Below are 14707 nucleotides of genomic sequence, written 5' to 3'. Positions count from 1 at the left end.
CGCTCGCCACCTGGGGACCCGCGCCGCGCTCCCCGCCCCCGCCCGCCCGGCGCCCATCCCCCGCGCCCTCCGCTTGCCGGGGTTATAATTGCCTCTCACCCCCCGGAGGGGTTATTTTGGGGGTGGTTGGAGGTGGCGGCGGCGGCGAGGAGGGGAATTTCCTTGTGTCTCCATTCCCGGGAGGGGGGGAGCGGCGTCGGAGGCCACGGTTTCCAGGTAAGCGCCGGGGGCCGGACCCCGGGGTGGGGGCGGCCTCGGGCCCGGGCGGGGGGCGCGGGCGGAGGCGGCCGGGGGGCGCCGGGCCGCCGGGGGGGGGATGGGCGCAAGTGGAACATGCATTTTTCAACTTGGCCCTTCAGGGAGCTGGGGGTTTGGCGGGGGAGGGGAGGGGAGAGAAGGCATTTAGGGTACCCCATCCCCCCTTTTTGCTCTCAGGCTTCTTTGAAATGCTCACGTGCCTGCCCACCCCGTACCCTTTCCTGGTCCCGGGGGATCCTCACCCTTATTATGTTGTCCCCGAAAATGTGCACCTCGGCCTTCTCCCCCCTTCCACCCTTCGTGCGTTTACACCCCCATTTTGTGTGTGTGTGTGTATGTGCGGGAGGCTTTCAGGAAAGAATTTGCAGCAAATTGAATCAAGGAGCCATCATGAGGCCGACTCCTTTATAGCCTATTTTTAGCAGGGGAGAGGGATCTCTTCGGTGCACGTTATTTTGTTAAACCTCAGGCAGCAATGGAAATCCGCTCCCCTCCCGCGGCGCGGCCCCGGGCCCGGCGCGGCGACCCTGGCGGGCGTGCTGGGGGCTGCGGGCGGCTGTTGGGGCCGCGCGTCCCGGGCGGGGGCGGGGGCGGGGGAGGGGCGCGCGGCCGAGCTCCGGGACGTGTTTATTTGTAACTTAGTGCTTTTTATCGTCTTGAGGAGGTATTTGATAGAGCCTCTTTGAAGTTGGGTTCAGAAGTGTAGAATTGGCAAAGTTATTGCCAGCTTCCTGGTAAGTTTTGGGTGGCTCAGAGTCACATTATTTTCTGACAGTGTAAAGGCCACGTTGTGAGAGTGGTTTATCGGTAACTTCCTCTTTGCAACCGATGTCATTTTTTGAACAGAAGCAGACTTTTATAAGTGAAATATTAATCTGAAATGGCAGCTCGAGGGAAGACATGCGTGTGTTAGCGTGTTCAGTATTTTTGGAAGTTCCTAATTTGCTGGAACAGGCAGCACTTTGCAGTGGCAACCGAAAATAAATTTAGGTTGTGAAAATGGTGTGTTTCATGTAAAATTTGGGTTGTAATGGCTCTTAAAAGACGCTCCCATTGTTAGGTTATCTAATAATATTCTCGAAAATAATTGGGTAATTACAAATGACAAAAGTGTTGGAACCTAGTTAAAAACTAGGTTTTTTCCTCAGTGTCTGGAGTTTACTTAAAACCGTGGACTCTGTGGGCACCAAGGTGAGGAGTTTTAGTACTTATGTGATTATAGTTGACAGAAGGAAGTTGACTTTTGGCTTCCTTGTTTTCTAAACAAGACCCTTATGCTGATCTCAACAAGCTTGTTAATAAAATTTGGTGGGTGAAATGTGGGTTATTTTTAGTCTGAATGGTTTGATTCTCCCTCCCCCATATAATTAAGTAATCGTTTCTCTTTCCCCCTTTTTTTTCCCCTAAAGACTCCTTTATCAGGTTGGATAATATAAGGCCCTGGTGGTGTTTTCATCTACTTACCTTAAAAAAAATTGTAATAAATATCCTGGTTACACGTTGAAGATAGAGTGAGTGACTTTTTGGTTTTCCCAGTGTGGTTTATTTTCATTTTTTGTTAAATAAGACCCATGCTGCATTGGTGTATTTTAGTAATCTTGACTTCCTGGAACTGTATGTTCTCACCATTTTAATAAGTTTGTAGTCTAGGGAAATAGGGCACCTTTGTCTCCATGAAAACAGTGTGTGTGCTGAGTTGTATCATGGGAATTCATGGCAAGCAAGCCTCGGAAATTATCCTTGAGCGCGTTCTAGAAATAGTTAGCGTTTACCTGTGGAGGAGGAACAGCAGAAAGAAAATATGCCTGAAAGTGGTTAGGCGAGTGATTCGTGTTTATACTTTTTGCTCTTAAATCAAGGTTTTCCTGCTTCTTTGGAATATGAATTTTTTCTCCCAGTCCTGTTATGCACCATGTGATATATGTAATCACAACCATTAAGTCCATAAGTAACTACTATTTTTTGTCACTTGAGTTGTTAGAATCAGACCTAGAGGGCAAAATACTAAACTGTATGGGGGATGAAAACAATATGTACGTGGAGAAAGTTTTTCTTACTGCTAAGGAACTTAATTAAGGTACTTGTTAGTGGCATAAAAATTGTTGCAGAGCTCACCATCAGTTTATAAGATGTTTTTATTTCAACGTGTACCAGCTTTGGTTATTAATATGGGAGATACCCATGGTAAATGGAATGGCCCTTTGTGAATGTTGTATTTTTTCACTGGTTGCTTCAAAGAGGCAAATATTTTAATACGTTTTTACGCGTGTTTAGGAATCTTTGTTACCTGTGTTCACACCATAAGATTTATCATGATTACCATGATACACGCCTATCAAGAGAACGAGAAGTAACTGCTTCCTTTGTACTGGGAGAGTTTCAAGCTAATATGCAGAAAGGGCAGGAGCTTACTATAAACATAGGGGTTACTGATGAAAAGAGATGTGACTAATGGACCTTTTAAATGACCACCTGTTGAACGAATATATCTGTTCATATATAACAATGAAATATAAGTACGACCTTGTCAAATGAGTAGCTAATAAAGGAGTTCTTCTACAAAATACTACAGCAGTTATTACTACAAAGAATTTCTGACTTGACACATTTTGATGAAGAAATAATTTGTTGGGTTTGTTCATTTTCTGTGTTATTTGTATAAAAAGAATTGAGAAGAATGTGAATAGTAGTCAGTCGGGGAGAGAGAGTGGCAGAAATATTGGCACTGTTTGGGACTTTGTATTTTTCTAGTACATGGAATTTGACTCATTTCAAATGGTGTTTATAGTATAAGTCATTGACGTGCAAAAAGAGAAAGCAGCTAACATTGAGACATTATACATCCCCATAGTACAGAAGGGCTAGGACCCCAGGGCTGTGTAGTAAAGAATTGGTAAGAGTATAGTTTGGTTTGGAGACCCCATGGTGGGATCTCCTGCTCTATCACCAATAGATACTTGAATTAAAAAAAAAACCTGTGTGAGAGAGCTTATGCTGGAGAGGTTTGCTGTTCACCTCCTCTGGGATTGGACTCCCTAAGTGTACAGTTAACTGCCCTGTTTGCAAGAGTCCAAGGAAAGGGACTCTGCTTGGGCTTTACTATAGGAAAGGTGTGAGGTGCTTTCTATGTCATTTATATCCCAGGCTAATACTGAGGTGGGTAGTGTTGGGCTCTTTTTGTGGATGATAAAACAGCAAGGTCAAGATAAGTTAATTCACTTGTTTAAGGCCACAAAAGAATCAAATGATGCACTAGGATTTAAACCTCGGTCTGTCTGAGCTCTAGTCCATGATCTTTCTAGATGACTGTAGCTGTGCCAGAGTTTCAGTTGTTTCATCAGTCTTTAGATACACTTGCAAAAACTAGTGTTTCCAATCAAGTTTATAATTCTGTACTTGGGAACTGGGATCTCTACTAACTGGGTCAAGTGATTGCATGAATAAATGAAATTCATAGGGTTCAAATACCATTGGCTTAACTCTCTAGAACTGTTTAATAAGATGCCATCTTCTTGTCAACTGCTGTATTTCCTACCTTTAGATTCACAGCGGTGACGTAGCCTCTCCACATACTGCCAGCAGAAATAAGGAAATGTGGTTCCATAACCTACAATTAATTAATAAGGAAAAGCAAATAAGAGTATCTCATGTATTTCTGAAAACTTGTGTAAGAAAAATAATAAAATTCTGTTTGTGCAGCATACTGATTCTATCAGGGGTTCTCAAGATGAATTGCCCAGCTTCAAATTCAGGCACCATCCCTTACTAATTATGTCACCTTGGGGGAGTAACTCCGCTATGTCTCAGTTTTCTCCTCTGTGTAATGGGACGGTCAACTTCAAAGAGTTGAGAGGATTAAGAGAGTTGTAGGTGTGATGCAGCTGGAGGTTATCATACTAAGTGAAGTAAGTCAGAAAGAAAAAGACAAGTACCATATGATATCACTTATATGTGGAATCTGAAATGCAGTACAAGTGAACCTATCTACAAAACAGAAAGAGACTCACAGGCATAGAGAACAGACTTGTGGTTGCCAAGGTGGTGCGGGAGAGGGAGAGGGATGGACTGGGGCTTTGGGGTTGGGAGATACAAACTATTACATTTAGAATGGATAAACAGCAAGGTCCTAATGTATAGCACAGGGAACTATAGCCAATCCCCTGGGGGTAAACCATAATGGAAAAAGATATATATATTAAAAAAGAATGTATATATGTGTATAACTAAGTCACTTGCTGTACAGCAGAAATTATTAGCACAACGTTGTAAATCAAACTATAATGAGAAAAAATCGTATGTGTAAGTTGCTGAGAACAGTAGCTGACAAACAAGCATGAAAATGTAAGTTGTTGAGGATGATAATGGGTTTGGATTTGAAGTTTGTTTCTTTGTATTACATTTTATTTGCTTGTTTTTAAAGTAGGGGCATAATGTCATAGAAAGTATTTGGCAGTTTTATTTCCTGAATTTTTGGGCAAAATAGTCAAAATAAGCTTGGCATAATTTATTTATTCCTGAAGTTGTGATTTAAGGCTTACTTGAAGAATTAGGTTGGGTTTTATTTCATTTTATTTAAAAAATTTAATTAATTTATTTTTGGCTACATTGGGTCTTCGTTGTTGCACGTGGGCTTTCTCTAGTTGTGGAGAGCAGGGGTAACTCTTCGTTGCGGTGCGTGGGCTTCTCATCGTAGTGGCTTGTCTTGTTGCGGAGCATGGGCTCTAGTCACGCGGGCTTCAGTAGTTGTGGCACTCTGGCTCAGTAGTTGTGGCTCACGGGCTTAGTTGCTCTGCGGCATGTGGGATCTTTCCGGACCAGGGCTTGAACCCGTGTCCCCAGCATTGGTAGGCAGATTCTTAACCACTGCGCCACCAGAAAAGCCCTAGGTTGGATTTTAACACTAAGTGGAAAGAATACCAAGTTCCATGGTTGGTGTAGGTAGTGGTGAGTCTTTTGTGTGTCTTTGTTGCCATTCTTCTGTCACTTGGGCTTGGACTTTTTAAATCTGCTTGCAGCATTTGAAACATTTTCTAACTCTTTTTTTTTTTTTTTTTTTTTTCTTTTGCGGTACGTGGGCCTCTCACTGTTGTGGCCTCTCCCGTTGTGGAGCACAGGCTCCGGACGCGCAGGCTCAGCAGCCACGGCTCATGGGCCTAGCCGCTCCGCGGCATGTGGGATCTTCCCGGACCGGGACACGAACCTGTGTCCCCTGCATCGGCAGGCGGACTCTCAACCACTGCGCCACCAGGGAAGCCCTTTCTAACTCTTTTTAAATAAAAAGTGATTTTATTGTTTGAGGCTGGATCTGGCAGTACCTAGGATCTGCTTTTTAAAATTGGAGTGATTATTTTTTAAGTAGGTTATTGTTTTCTCCAGCCTCAACCTTTCATCTGTGTTCTTGTTCTACATTTTCAGCTGCTGTCAAGACAGTTCTGCTTGGAGGTGTGTTCCTCTGAAATATCTTTGAATCTTGTCTTATTTTCCCTTCCCATTTTTTATCGTTCTTAATTCAGCAGTAATGTTAACGACTACTAGAGTTCTATGTGTCAGGATCACGAAGGTGCTTTGATAGGTACTTGTGACAGTCTAAGCGACTGGTATCCTTATTACTAACAGCGTGGAGACCAAGGCTCAGGTAGTAAGGGGTGCAGAGAGGGGTTTAGGTCCAGTGTGTCTGACTTCTAGGCCAGTGTTCTTATTTATTTAAATTTTAATTTATTTGACTGCATTGGATCTTAGTTGTGGCATGCGGGCTCTTCTTTTGCGGCGCACAGGCTTCTCTCTAGTTGTGGCACGCGCAGGCTCTAGAGCGCATGCACGCGTGAGGGCTTAGTTGCCTCTCGGCATGTGGGATCTTAGTTCCCCGACCAGGGATCGAACCCACGTCCCCTGCATTGGAAGGCGGATTGTTAACCACTGGACCGCCAGGGAAGTCCCTAGGCTAGTGTTCTTAACTAGCAGTCTGTTTTCTCAGTGAGTAAAGGAGAGAATGAATGAATGGTTTTAGGTTTCTGGGTTATTGCATTACTTTTCAAGTAGGTTGCTCGCTATCTTCTCCATTCTATCTTCTCTAATCACCAACAGTGTAATTTATTTAAAAATTGGTTTCATGATGTCAGTTCGCCTGCAGAAGAACCCATAATGGCTTCCCTTTGCCAACTGGATGTAGTTCAGATGCTTCAAGTCTGGCTTTTAAGGCTCCATTCTAACCTATTCAGCCGTATTTCCCACTCTTCTCCAACTGGGATTCTTGCCTGTCTATCAAATACTGCAGTTTTGACATGCTCATTACTCCTCTGCCTTTGTGCATGCTGTTCCTTCCCTTTATCCTTTTAATAGCCTAATTTCAGTCCCACTTTCATGAAGTTTTTTCTGGCCGTCCTGACTCAGGATATTTCTTTGAGATTTCATCGCATTTAATGAGTATCACAAACTCCATAATTATTTATTGTTTTGTGAGTATGTGTCACATCACCTCAACCAAAAGTTACATTTCTTGAAGGAAAGGGCCACTTTCCTCATCGTACGTAGCAAAACTCTTGAGTTTTGTAGTATACTATCTTCGTAATAAAATGGATTGCTTCTACAAGGGCCCATGTTAAAATAAGAACAGTGACAGTCCTGTTTCACTCTTGTTGATGTGGCAGAAGCTTCTTTTTGAGTTAGACCTTCAAAGTTTAGTTGTACTGTAGTCACATTAATTTGAATTTTCATGTTGGCAGTGTTGACAAGGAAGGGGAAAAAATATCTAGTCAACATTTAGAGTGAAATGGAAATGGATAGTTTTATCCTCTTAATCCTGGAATAGCAGCCACAGTCCTGGTGAAAAACCTAGTCTAGTTGGGAATCATGTCTCACTAAGTTGGCTTTATCTGGTTATATTTGTGTTAGTTGTTATGAAACTTAAGATTTTGGATTGTATTTTTTTAATACTCACGCTTTTTTTGCTTGTTATTTTCTTAGTAGTATGTCTAAATAAGATAATGTTTTTAGCTCTCAGTATGTGTGACAGCATTCTGACCACATTGGAGTCCCATTTGAGCCATTACTATGAATGTATTAACATGTATCTATCATATAGTGTCAGTGGGTTTAGTCTACCAGAATAATGTCGTTGTAACCATCTCTCTTCAATAGTTTGGTTTTTTTTTTGGTGGGGGGCACGTGGCATGGGGGATCTTAGTTCCCTGAGCAGGGATCGAACCTGTGCCACCTGCAGTGGAAGTGGGGAGTCTTAACCACTGGACCACCGGGGAAGTCCCTCTTTAATAGTTTTAATAGTCTGTGGTAAAGATGTGCCAAACAACCTGGGTAATTTATTCTAAAGGCAGCAATTTTGGTATTATGTCCTTTTGAAATTTTTAATATTTAGAATTTTAAAATATGAGGGTTTCAGTGTCAAACAATGAGTTGGATGTTACCCTGCTTTTTGAGAGCTTAGATTCATAACTCAGAAATAATATCAAACTATAAGGCTCATGCTGAAAGATCAAAAATTAAATTTCAGTAAGCAGAAACAGTGTCCAGATTAATTAAGATATTTATGCGAAATGAACAGTTTGAGGAATGAATGAGGAAGAATAAGTATTGAATGTTTAAAACGGGAAGTTTGCCACCTGTTTTCCTTTTATTGGAAGTTTCTTTCAGGAGGTAGAATTTAAAATACAGAAGAAAACATGGGGGCCAAGGGTCAGAGATGGTCATTCATTGTCTTTTTTATATTCTTCTTTATGTGAAATTGTACTCTGGACTCTCAAACATTTTTTTTTAAACAAAGGAGATGTTTTAAATTTTTAACTACTTAAACAGAGTGAAGAATTTTTACTTTCTAAGAACTAGATATCAACCTACATCTTGGTATCTTTATTTTGTCTGAGATCAAAGTTGGTACCAGTTGCTTTCCTCTCTTCCCTCCCTCCCTCTCTCTCTCCCTCACTCCCTCCTGCATTGTGTCTCTTTTAGCATACTGAATGATAGGCATCATAACTAGGTGATCAGCGACTTGATTGGGTTTTTTTAATTTTATTTTTTTATACAGCAGGTTCTTATTAGTTATCCATTTTATACACATCAGTGTGCACACGTCAATCCCAATCTCCCAATTCATCACACCACCACCACCACCCCCCGCCACTTTCCCCCCTTGGTGTCCATACATTTGTTCTCTGCATCTGTGTCTCAATTTCTGCCCTGCAAACCGGTTCATCTGTACCGTTTTTCGAGGCTCCACATATATGCATTAATATACGATATTTGTTTTTCTGACTGACTTCACTCTGTATGACAGTCTCTAGATGCATCCACGTCTCTACAAATGACCCAATTTTGTTCCTTTTTATGGCTGAGTAATAATCCATTGTACATATGTACCACATCTTTATCCATTCCTCTGTCGATGGGCATTTAGGTTGCTTCCATGACCTGGCTATTGTAAGTAGTGCTGCAATGAACATTGGGGTGCATGTGTCTTTTTGAATTGTGGTTTTCTCTGGGTATATGCTCAGTAGTGGGATTGCTGGGTCATATGGTAATTCTATTTTTAGTTTTTTAAGGAACCTCTATACTGTTCTCCCTGATGGTTGTATCAGTTTACATTCTCACCAACAGTGCAAGAGGGTTCCCTTTTCTCCATACCCTCTCCAGCATTTGGTGTTTGTAGATTTTCTGATGATGCCCATTCTAACTGGTGTGAGGTGATACCTCATTGTAGTTTTGATTTGTATTTCTCTAATAATTAGTGATGTTGAGCAGCTTTTCATGTGCCTCTTGGCCATCTGTGTGTCTTTTTTGGAGAAATGTCTATTTAGGTCTTCTGCCCAGTTTTGGACTGGGTTGTTTGGTTTTTTAATATTGAGCTGCATGAGCCGTTTATACATTTTGGAGATTAATCCTTTGTCCGTTGATTCGTTTGCAAATATTTTCTCCCATTCTGAGGGTTGTCTTTTTGTCTTGTTTGTAGTTTCCTTTGCTGTGCAAAAACTTTTAAGTTTCATTAGGTCCCATGTGTTTATTTTTGTTTTTATTTCCATTACTCTAGGAGGTGGATCAAAAGAGATCTTGTTGTGACTTACGTCCAAGAGTGTTCTTCCTGTGTTTTTCTCTAAGAGTTTTAAAGAGTCCGGTCTTACATTTAGGTCTGTAATCCATTTTGAATTTATTTTTGTGTATGGTGTTAGGGAGTGTTCTCATTTCATCCCTTTACATGTAGCTGTCCAGTTCTCCCAGCACCACTTATTGAAGAGACTGTCTTTTCTCCATTGTATATCCTTGCTTCTTTTGTCATAGACTAGTTGACCATATGTGAGTGGGCAACGACTTGATTGTTAAGTGGATGTTTGTTCTTACTGCTTATCTACTTGAATGGTGGCTAGCATTTTAACATGAATTCAGTATTAAGAAAATGAATTTTTGCCATGATTTGCAAAGCCATAGTTACATGGGTAAGTCATTTAGCTTCTAGAAATGTGTAAGAGGATCAGATGAAATGCTACCTAAAGTTTGCTCTTTCATTCTACCAGTACTTATAGTCAGTTCCTGTATTAAAATTCTGAGATTTTTGTCATTTAATTTTGTGATTTGTTTTTGTTTTTTTAAGAGAGTTCTAAATATTCTTAGCGTATTTAAGGCCTGAAAATCTACACCTTATAGAATAATAGTCAGGAACTACTTGACATTAGCGTAAGCAAACACCTTGTCAGAAAAGTTTAGTTAATAGCATATTTTTGTGGTTACCTTCAACTGTTAATAGAACACAGCTTATGGGTTAGGAAGAAGTGTTTTATGCTTTCCCCTTAATTTAAAAGGTTTAATTGGGTAGACTGCATACTAATTTTGTTCTATTTCTATTTTGTGGCTATCGGATGTCATTAACTGACAGTGTAAGGCAATTGGGTCATCTGCTTTGGGTTTCTGAAGTAAGGTAATGGGAATAGATAATGAATGAATTTCCTTAGTATTTTTTTCTTTTTCCATATAATTGTTCTTTTATGGGATAAAATTTATCATACGTGTGTGAATTTTTAGATGTTGTTTGTAGTTATAGCGATTTTTTGGGGGTGTCTTTTTATTTTAAAATGTGATACTCTATGTACTTAAAATTTTTTCACCCACTAAAGTGATGGATTTTCCCTAAATCACCTTTCTGTGTTCTCCTTAGTAAGCAGTATACATTTGTGAGATCCTAGACTGGGGTTGGGAGTGAAGTCTGTTTCTGTATCAGGGAAGTAGTTTTTTATTCTTGTGCAAAAACTCATAGACTCTCAAGGGGATTTTACTTCTTAGCCCTTGGACTTCCACATGTCCTGCCAGCAGAGGTCACCAGTTTTAACATCTGGTGAAAGATGTTTTGTGTGAATTGTTTCTTTACAGGTTTTGTTTAGATTTGATGTTTATGACTTTCTTGTTAGTATTTATAGGATCTTCTCAAAGGTACATGTAAATGAAAAAAATGGAGGCAGAAGATCTTATATAGTCTTCTGCCATGTTAGCGCAAAAAGAGGGGGAGGAATGGAAAGGAGGACACACGGGATGGAGTGTGTGTGTGTTGTGTATGTTTGTTTACATGCTCAAGGTGACTCCAGGAAGATACACAGGAGACCAGTAACAGTGGTTTGGGGGGTGGGGTTGAGGTGGGGAGATCCTGTGGCCAGATGTGGGAAAAATTTATTTTCACATATTATCTTTTGAACTGTTTGAATCTTACTATGTTAGTATTACCATTTCAAAAAAAGTAATGATTCTGAAAGAGCAATCATTAAGAATTCTTAATCTTTCTAGTTCTTTCGCTTTGGATAGTCAAAAGAAGAGAGAAAACTGTAAATTTCTCCCATGCTTTCCAGCCAGTTCTTAAAGAGCTGGCACTGTGTATATTTTTGCAAACACTTATTTTTATTTCTCAGATTTGTTGGCAGAATTAGAGCCACTGAATATGATTAAAACGTGTTGTTTCTTTGTCATGAGTGGGTCATCAGACCAGTGGAATTATTTAGTGATAGCGAACTGATGATTTTCGAGTTCTATCCAAGGTTGATCATTAGAAATTAACTCAATGCAAACTTTAAAAAGTGATGTTGGTTGTTCAGAAGTAAATAGGTGTTGCCTGATTTCAAAAGTGTTGTTTTGCCAAGGGTTTGGAAATTGGGTGAAGATGGGGGTTCTCGTAGTTCAGTAGTTAATTTTAATAATTATGGTCGTCTTTGGTATAATGGGATTCATGGAACTGTAGATTTTGATATTGCATGCATCCTAACATGACTTGTGAATTTGGATGTATGTGTTACTGACTTCAAGGAGACAGATATATTAGACTTTGATTCCATTTTGGGTTGCAATTGGTGTCACTTGTAATTGTGTCACTCGTAACTTAAGTTTTCAACTTAAGCTAGAACAACCTCCGGGAGAGAGAGGTTTCTGTGCATCTAATTCTGCTGCACAGACCTGACGCTAGCATTTCCTGAGGGCAGTGCCTCTCTCTTCAGTGATTAGAGGGCTAAGTAGGGTCTGTGTCTGACCTTTGGCAGTAAAGTCTTCCTGTAGGGTGTTACTGTGGCAAAGAGCTCAGCCTCTGGAGCCAGGCATACCTAATGTGAATCCTGTCACCCCAGCTTATCAGTTGTATGGCTTTGGGAAATTGTGTAACCACTCCAGTTGGTTTCCACTCTGACAAATGGGAATTTTTCTCTGTAGAGCAGTTGTGAGGATTGAAATGTGAATGTATGTAAGGCAGTTGTCATAGGGCCAGCACATAGGAAGTACTCGATAAATGCTAGTACTTGGTGCTTTTGTTAGCTGCAGCAGCAACAGCTGAGGAGAGAGGCAGAAAAGTGACACTGCTCCTGCAAACTATCATGACTTTCTGTGGCAACTGCAGAGAATGGGATGGTTAACATTCCCAATTCAGAGGGCTACAACTGCATTTGACGACTGAGCTTTTGTTGCTCACTCTAAAATGAGGGTGTGTACTGTGGAGCTTTGCTGTGTCTCTGATACATATGTTGTTTTACAGTGATGTTTTGTGTTGAATTTGGTCACATCTTGATAAGATGTTTCAAGAAAAAAAAAGTTATTACCTTTAAAAAAAAAAAGGTCTTTTTGCTTTTTGGAATGGAATCGCTCTTCCTTTTCTGCAGTTTCTGGGAGATCCAGCACTGTTCTGGCTCTCAGTGGACACTGCTTGGATGATCATTTCAAATACACATTCTGAAAATTTTGAATTGGACTTTCACTAAGAAATACATATGACATAACATAGGGTATGTATATGTGTAAAAATACTGAAGTTTTTTAGGAAATTATGCTTATTTTAATATGTGGTACACACTCATTTTCTATACTCTTATTTATAAACATGCTTCTATAAACTTGTAAACTGATTCTGTTATTTTACAGGTAATAATGATTTCATTATTCACTGGATTTAGAAAAGACTGGTTCAGAGGAGTGTGGTCTTTATGGATTTAGAATTAGTACTCAAAATTAAAAACGAAGTATTATTCTGAATGATAGAGCATAGGTAAGTTACATTTATTGGTGCTAATGTCTTTAGGTAGTATTCTGAGGCTCTGTTAGGATTCTGAAGTTCTTAAGCCCCAAATTTTGTAAAGTGTATGTACAAAGGATAAGGAATTTGGTTGCTAATAAATTTGAATATAAATGACTTTTTTGGAGGGGTAACCTGCAAACAGCTCTGGATTAAGAACCTTGGATGTCTCTCATAAAGAGCAGTAATTATTAACAAAGGAATAACCATCATACTACGTTTCTTATATCTCATTAGGAAAGAAATTTGGATAGTTGTTTTGTACTAAAGAACTAACATACATAACATATTGGCTGCCTGAAGTTACACGATTTGATTGAATATTAAGCATCTTTCTATGACATCTTTAAATTAACATCCTGGCCTATGTCCACTGGTCATCTGTTTCCAGCACAGACCTCTACTTGATTGTTATTTGTTGACTTTGTCTCAATAGGCAGGGCCTTCCTTGAGGACAGTTGCATTTCACCCATCTTTATCCTCAGCATCTGGTCCAATTCCTGGCACGCTGTAGACTTTGCATTCATATTGAGTTGAATCCTTGAGGCTCTCTGAATGAGGTACAGGTTTCCTAGTATAGACTCTTACTTCTTTGAGGTGATTCAAATATACAAAAGTAGAAAAAGGGATCCCTCCATTTTCACAAATTCATTGACCCTTGGATTCATATTCTTACTGTAAGACTTGTGAGGGTCTGCTTGATAACCTAGCATCCTGTTTTTGGTGTCTGTAGAGACAATGAATATATTCAAAACCTGGGTTAAAAGAAACAAAGACCTTGTCCTGACGTTAGCAATTAAACTTGATTTTGGGGTGTTGTGTGGACTTGTCCATGTGTTCCTGATACTCATGCACTTCTTCTAGTGTATTCCCCCCTTGGTATTTTTTTTTTCCTAATCACCTGATACTGATAATGCCTTTCTTGGTTGCCTCCTGGTTCTTGATCTTAGCATGTGTGTTCAGTCTGTGCATCTACTGGTGCTCTCCCCTTTGACCGTGGCCTTACCTTAGGGCTTCGAGGAGATGCACACTCCTTGCCCTTTGTCTCTTTAAACCAACCATTGCTGTACAAGTGATTCTGTGGCCCAGATTAGGTCTTAATTCTGACCCCCTCTTCTCCTGATCTGTAGCTACCCACATTTTAGCTTAGGGATATCCTATACTTTCTGGATTTCTGCTATTGAGTGTAGGCTGGCAGTGGTGTTACATTTTCATTTAATGATATTAAGTCATGATGAGACAGAGGTGGAAGATAGAGGAGGGTCAGAGCTGAGGCAACATCCTCTACTTCTAGCTACTGTTGAAAATATCCAGGATAATCTGAGATATTGGGTGTTTGGAGTGGAGGTTGGAGATAAGTGGTATTAGTAGCTGTGATTCTCTTATCATTTGGAGCCTTCCAAAGTGACCCCCCCTTCCTCCCCCACTCCCAGCTTTATTGAGGTATAAGAGATGATCCTTTTGTCAGAAGGAGATAGTTGAGTTGCTTTCTGGAAACCAGGGAAGATAAGATTTTCAGTTTTTTGTTTTTTGTTTTTTGGTATCAGAAGGAGATAGTTGAGTTGCTTTCTGGAAACCAGGGAAGATAAGATTTTCAGTTTTTTGTTTTTTGTTTTTTTTTGGTATGCGGGCCTCTCACTGTTGTGGCCTCTCCCGTTGCGGAGCATAGGCTCCGGACACGCAGGCTCAGTGGCCATGGCTCACGGGCCCAGCTGCTCCCTGGCATGTGGGATCCTCCCGGACCGGGGCACAAACCTGTGTCCCCTGCATCGGCATGCGGACTCCCAACCACTGCGCCACCAGGGAAGCCCAAGATTTTCAGTTTTAAACTTTGAACTACAGTGGTGTTTCAAGAAATACTTGTAGTCAATACATAAAAGTTTAAAATTCATCAGCAGATTTAAAAAATTA

At 40.5% G+C, this 14707-nt stretch overlaps 1 protein-coding gene across 1 annotated transcript in view; it reads left to right on the top strand.

The window, feature by feature from the left end:
• Positions 1 to 78: 78 nt before the first annotated feature.
• Positions 79 to 14707, top strand: part of TBL1XR1 (TBL1X/Y related 1) — a 188174-nt gene continuing 173545 nt past the window's right edge. The window contains exon 1 of the mRNA XM_007454969.1: positions 79 to 216. The gene's annotated coding sequence lies outside the window, so the exon portion shown is untranslated. The remainder of the gene's footprint in view (positions 217 to 14707) is intronic.

The sequence above is a fragment of the Lipotes vexillifer genome, unplaced genomic scaffold (assembly GCF_000442215.2).
Source record: "Lipotes vexillifer unplaced genomic scaffold, Lipotes_vexillifer_v1.1 scaffold487, whole genome shotgun sequence".
In the NCBI taxonomy this organism is placed as follows: domain Eukaryota; kingdom Metazoa; phylum Chordata; class Mammalia; order Artiodactyla; family Lipotidae; genus Lipotes; species Lipotes vexillifer.
The sequence above is the reverse complement of the archived record's forward strand: the minus strand, read 5'-3'. Positions and strand labels throughout refer to the sequence as shown.